Source organism: Muntiacus reevesi, chromosome 8, assembly GCF_963930625.1.
Source record: "Muntiacus reevesi chromosome 8, mMunRee1.1, whole genome shotgun sequence".
Classification (NCBI taxonomy): Eukaryota; Metazoa; Chordata; class Mammalia; order Artiodactyla; family Cervidae; genus Muntiacus; species Muntiacus reevesi.
This window is the reverse complement of record NC_089256.1, coordinates 87,710,091-87,716,871: the sequence shown is the minus strand read 5'-3', so window position 1 is coordinate 87,716,871 and position 6,781 is coordinate 87,710,091. Positions and strand designations below refer to the sequence as shown.

At 43.7% G+C, this 6,781-nt stretch overlaps 1 pseudogene; it reads left to right on the top strand.

The window, feature by feature from the left end:
- The first annotated feature begins 6,107 nt into the window (after positions 1–6,107).
- LOC136173656 (AP-4 complex subunit sigma-1 pseudogene) lies at positions 6,108–6,550 on the top strand (annotated as a pseudogene).
- Positions 6,551–6,781: the final 231 nt, after the last annotated feature.

Sequence of the window (6,781 nt, the reverse complement as noted above, 5' to 3'; positions counted from 1 at the left end):
CATCTAACGTATGTACTCATCTGTAATTATACCTTACTCACTTACTAGATTTATCATCCATTGCTTCCCTGAGGTCGACTCACTCCTGATGGAGATGCTGTTGGCACATCTCTGCCCCAGGAAGGTCCCAGCAGCAAGTCCACACACCATCTTTTATTTCCCTTTAGACTGGGAGGAGGGCTCTTCATGATGTATGAACCTCGGGCTGAAAACCATCTCACATCTACTACATCTGTTGGTTCAACAAACACTACTATGATCCCTTTAGAAGTTATTATGATGTATAGAATGTAAAGATGAACGAATCTTTTTTTTGAAAATGGAAAATTCCCCCAGGCCAACTGCTCATCTAGAAAAGACACTCACATCTGTATGTAAGTAACTGTAAAGTGAGGCAGATGTGACAAGAGGCTCCCATGAAAGTTGCAAATGAAGGCGGTTGTAAGCAGGTGGTGGTGCCATTGTCACAGATGACTTCAGGGAGAAGGTGGCCCGAGGTCTTAAACAGCAACTCAGCTCAAAATCTTTCCTCTGCTCATTCGTACCCCATTCTCCTCTGCACCAGCCTCTCCTCTTCCAACAGATTCCTTGTGTGTATGTATCTATCGTGTGTGTGCCTATCGACCTTCAGAACTAAGTCATAGCTAGGGGTGGATCAGAAGTCAAGAGGGAGATAGACATAGGGGAAAAAACAAAAAAAAGCACAGGACAGGACATCGAAGAGAAAGACAAAATGCTCCAGAGAGACAGGCAAAGGGCTTAGAGCAGGGGCAGCAAGTACCTGCTGCAGGCCCCCCTTTCAATGTGTAACTTGGGGCAGACCCAGGGGGAAGGGTATCATGTAGGTAAATACGTCTACACCAAGACATGTATGTGCTTAGGGCTCCAAGTAAGCATGGCCCTTCCACTGGCCAAGTGATAGCTATTGTGCAGAAAAGAAGAGTTGCTTTTGTGATGACCAGCCCAGGGAGGGAGCAACACTCCCAGCAAATTCAAAGCTTTGAGCTCAGGCTCACTTGACTTGAATCATCACATTTCATGTATGTTAAGAAAGCAGGAAAAAAACCTCATCCTTCTGAAAATAGAGAATAGAATCAACTTTTTTTTTTTCAACATTCCTAATAGTCCCCTGTTGTAAGCATGAGATAGGGTAGAACAGACCTGGGGCCACAGTCCTTCAAGGACACAGCCCCACCTTTGTTATTTAGTTGCTAAGTAACGTCCGACTCTCTGCGACCCCATGGACTGTAGCCTACCAGGCTCCTCCGTCCATGGAATTCTCCAGGCAAGAGTACTGGAGTGGGCTGCCATTTCCTCCTCCAGGGGCTCTTCCCAACCCAGGGACAGAAACTGTGTCTTCTGCTTGGCAGGCAGATTCTTTACCACTGAGCCACCAGGGAATGCCCACATTACAACCTGACATCAACAACAGTAGAAACCCAGAAGGACCCAAACCATGCAGAGAACAAGCCAGCAGCCTCTTCCGCTCTCTTATTGACACCACTCCCTCCTGCCCGGCCCCCTGCCTGTAACCTGCATCTGTGCCCATGCCCACCTCGCCCTCCAAGCTTTCAAACTCTGCCCTCCAGAAACACTGGGACTATCCCAGAGTCATTTGATCTAAATTCCTCCCTTCCTTACTGTAGAATAGAAATAATAAAGATCACTTTACAGAAATGAGAGGATCTCATGAGATGATATTTACAAATGATTTTATGTGTGTAAATGACTATAGGTGAGGCTGTCTGCACATGTTCAGATAATGTTGTCTAGCACACAATGGTTCTTTAGCCCCCTTGCTGCTGGCACTTTGGATTTGCTGTCTCCTCTGATTGGTGTGGCTCCCCTGAAAGCTCAGTTGGTAAAGACCCGTCTGCAATGCAGGAGACCCCGGTTCAATTCCTGGGTCAGGAAGATCCACTGGAGAAGGGATAGGCTACCCACTCCAGTATTCTTGGGCTTCCCTTGTGGCTCAGCTGGTAAAGAATCCACCTGCAATGCAGGAGACCTGGATTTGATCCCTGGGTTGCGAAGATCCCCTGGAGAAGGGAAAGGCTACCCACTCCAGTACTGTGACTGGAGTGGGGTCACAAAGAGTTGGACACGATTGGGCAACTTTCACTTTCACTTTTCAGGTGGTTCCAAACACTTTGTCATAAAGATGGGATATAATAGTCTTTGAGCATCTCTGGGCTCCTTGGATCTCCACCATCACACAAGCCCTCTCATAGGTGTGCAAGGGCCAACACACACACTTGCTCTCAGTCCTGCAACACTGAGCCTGCTTCCCTCCAAACTCTGCTCTCCATCAGAAACTGCAGAAGGGAGTGTTTCTCTCTGTGTTTAAGGATCAGAATCATTCACTAAGGAAGCTTTCATTTTACACGCATAAGTGAAGGCCAGAAAGGCCACACAGCTAAGCTTGAGCCAGTTCAGAGAGGTCCAGACCCAACTGGAATCCAGGCCTCCTCTTCCCCTGCCACCCCACACCCTCACTGCCTCATGCTGGCTTCTGGCTTTTAGTCTGGGGTCTAATTATCCAGAGGAGGGTATGGCAACCCACTCCAATATTCTTGCCTGGAGAATCCAATGGACAGAGAAGCCTGGTGGGCTACAGTCCGTAGGATTGCAAAGAGTCAGACAGGACTGAGGCAACGTAGCATACACACATGCTAAGGTGAACCCAAACTCCAGCATCATCAGTCAGATAAGCTATTTTAAGGGAGAAACTTTGGGTAAATCATGCTTGTCTGGGTTCGATGCAACACTGATCCCAACAGATGGCAATGAAGAGTTTGATTCCCACAAATGGATGAAGAATCCAGTTTATGCTCTTCAGTGATTTACAAAATTTTTTTTAAACAATTCAGTTTTTAATATATTAATAGACTCATGCAACCATCACCAACATCAAGTTTTAGAATATTTCCATCATCCCCAAGATTTCTCTATGCCCATCTAAGGTGAATCCTTGTGCCCACCTCCAGCCCTAGGCAACCACTCATCTTCCATGTCTCTACAGATTTGCTTATTTCTGGAAATTTCACACAAATCAAATCATACAATATGAATATTTGGTGTCTGGTTTCTGTCATGTAAGCAAAATATGTCTGAGGACCATCTCTGTTGTAGCATGGTTCAGTACTCTGTTCCTGCTCATTACTGAGCAGCATGCCCCTACATGCGTAAGTCATGTTGTGCCAACAGACACTTGGATTACAACAGGTTTTGTGCTGAGCTAACCAATGTTTAGGTCTAAGAAGAAAACTGTTTTCTTCTGAATGACATTTATTTTTCCCTCTTTGTCTGAATAAAAAGAAATCTGAAATCTAACTTTATTCAGTCATCTGATCCCAAATATATGACACTATGGCTCCTAACCAGGTCCAGTGGAGGCTCTGTGGAAGGATACTGAGACAAACGTGTGTGATGTACCATCAGATCAAAACAAATAGGTCTGGTCCATCCACACTGGGACATTCACAGACAGTTCAACAACCGGAAGTTAAACAGAATAAATTTTAAGGAGACCTGCTTACTTCTGGGCTTCAAAATCACTGTGGACAGTGACTGCAGTCATGAAATTAAGAGACATCTGCTCCTTGGAAAAAAGCTATGACAAACCTAGACAGTATATTAAAAACCAGAGACATCACTTTGCTGACAAAGGTCCAACTAGCCAAAGCTATGGTTTTTCCAGTAGTCATGTATGGATGTGAGAGTTGGACCATAAAGAAAGCTGAGCAGTGAAGAATTCATGCTTTTAAATTGTGCTGGAGAAGACTCTTGAGAGACCCTTGGACAGCAAGATCAAACCAGTCAACACTAAAGGAAATCAGTCTGAATCATTGGAAGGACTGATGCTGAAGCTGAAGCTCTAATAGTTTGGCCATCTGATGCGAAGAGCTGACTCACTGTAAAATATCCTTATGCTGGGAAAGATTGAGGGCAGGAGGAGAAGGGGGCAACAGAGGATGAGATGGTTGGATGGCATCACTGACTCAATGGACATGAATTTGAGCAAATCTGAGAGATAATGAAGGACACGGAAGCCTGGCATGCTGCAGCCCATGGGCACACACAGAATTGGACATGACTTAGTGACTGAACAATACCTTATTCTGACTCTAAATGTGAAGACTTATAAAACCATGAAGGTGGTTGGACCAGAACAGTGGTTCCCAGATCTGGCTGATATTTTTTCCAAGACCTTCTTCCAGATATTCTGATTTTCAAGGCAGATAGGCATGAAAGGTATGTGTTTTTAAGCTCCCCAGGTGAATCTGATAAACCTGATGTCAGGAATGGGTTTGCCTGTCTCTAGACGAACTTTGATGTCCCTTCCAAGATAAAGCACCCTCATCACTGTGGGAGACAGCCAAGGGCAACAGAACCGGCTCCTGATGGGCCCTTCATCAGCTGAAGCCAGAGCTGGGAGCCCTGTGAGTTTTGAAAGCAGTCTATTTGGAAATAGAGGTGGGCCTTCTACTCTGCTTATGGGCCTCAAAACAAGTTTTCTATACACATATGTATCCAAACACTGGTAATATATATATCAACCAAAGGCAATTATCAACATGAAGGTTAGAAAATGCTATTATGCCATTTCCAAAAAAGAGCCATTATTTCAGTCTTTTAGAAAACACCATATGTGGTGAATACACTCTTGAGGAAACATAGCAACGTTTATAGTTATAGAACAGAAAGCAACGGGATGCATAATATTGCTAATCTGCTTTAGTGGAAAGTAATTAGAACACTGAGCATTGGCTTATATTCCCTTTTCAGGGAATCATTTTAACTGAGAGCCAAATAGACAGCACAAAGCTCTGTAACTTAGGTAAAAAGTTATTAAAACTGTCAAGGCCCATACACACTTAAGGATACAAGTAAACTGTAGCTGATGCCTTCTTTCCATTGGACATGTGCTTGGCAATTCAAAATTAGGTTCCAAATGAGTCATTTGGTTAGTTTTGATGGAAATGTCTGAGATGCTTGTGGATGTCATTTCTGAAATAGAAATTATGATGTATTTCTACTAATTATTGGCAGATTTATGTTTACACATGAACCGCTAACGAATTCTCTCCAGGCATATGCCGTCTTAGTAGACATCTCAGGACCAGTGTCTTCAGCATCAATGTTCTCATTTGGGTTCCTGCATCGTCACCGTCAGAGCCATGCTTTGGACATTTGCTGTATATTCCTGATTTGTACAATGTAGGTGTTTTTGTTTTTTGTTAAGCACTTCCTGGTAGACAGCTGTTTTCAGGCTATGTCCTCTGTCCAGGTTAGAAAGAAGAGACTGTTAGACTGTCCGTGTTGACATTGGTGCATAGTTACCTGAAGAGTCACCCGGCTCTCCTCCTTGGCGGACAGGGTTTGGGTGTGATCAGTGGAGTCCCCTGGGTCTGTAAACCCACCAAGTGAGTATTTACCTTGTTCATGAATTTACAGTTGGGATCAGCATACTTAGTCAGTGGCTGTAATGCCCACATTGGGTCCTCAGTCTGTGAAATAAGGGATCTCATGGTGGGGAAGGTCAAATTGAAATTTCTGGAACTGTCAACCCCCAAATTAAAAAAAACTATCATATCCCAGGGTGGTGGAATGGTAGGAATCAGTGCCACCTTTAAGGATCTAAAGGATGCAGGGGTGGTGGTCCCCATTAAATCGCATTTGATTCTCTAGCTTGACCCATGGGGGGGAAAAAAAACAGATGGGTTCTAAAGAGAACTCTCCTACATGGTTGGTAGAAATGTAAATTGGTGCAGCCACTATGGAAAACAGTATGCAGGTTCCTTAAAAATGCTAAAACTAGAGTTGCCATATGATCCATCAATCCCACTCCTGGACATATATCCAGAAAAAAAAACAAACTATTCAAAAAGATACTTACAAAAAAGCCAGAATGGCTGCCCCAAGGAAGCCCGCACCACGCAGCCAGTGAGGTCTGGGTAACAAGCTTCTGCGGGAAAGGGGGAGGGGTTTCTAGGAAGAGCCATCTCCAGGACTATTGCCCCCCAAGCCACACAGGTTCTGGTTACAGCCACCCCTTGCCATATCTTTTTAATTATACTTGGAAAAATCATGGCCAGAGAAAAAAAATGATAACATTTTTCCTCATGGTGAACAAACCAGGGCAGACCTGACTTTCTAAGTACTATGAACATGTGGAGATTAATAAGCGTAGGCTTCTGGAAACAGAAGTCATAAAGAGCTGTCTCTCTCGATCCAATGAACAATGCTCTTTCATTGACTATAAGGACTTTAAGCTGATATACCAGCAATATGCAGCTGTTTTCATTGTGGTTGGAGTTAATGACACAGAGAATGAGATGGCAATTTATAAATTCATCCATAACTTTGTGGAAGTTTTAGATGACTCCTTCAGCCGAGTGAGTGAACTAGATATAATGTTTAATTTGGATAAAGTACACATCATTTTGGATGAGATGGCATTAAGTGGCTGCATTGTGGAAACAAATTGGGCAAGGATTCTTGTCCCTCTACAAATTCTTGATAAGATGTTAGACAGCTGAAAACAGAGAGGCTCTTCCAGACAACATCGACTCAAAGGAAATGAGAATAGCATGGAGTACCCCTCAACATTGCTAGCCCACAAGAACCTGGAAGACCAAACATCGGAAAACGAGCTATCCTTCCAAAGACTTTTAAACAGGTGTTTTCCACAGCTCCTAAATGAAAAGCAAAAGTGTATTTTAAATATGATGTACAAAGAAAAATCTTCTCTAAACAGAGAGACAAGTTTTATTTTCTG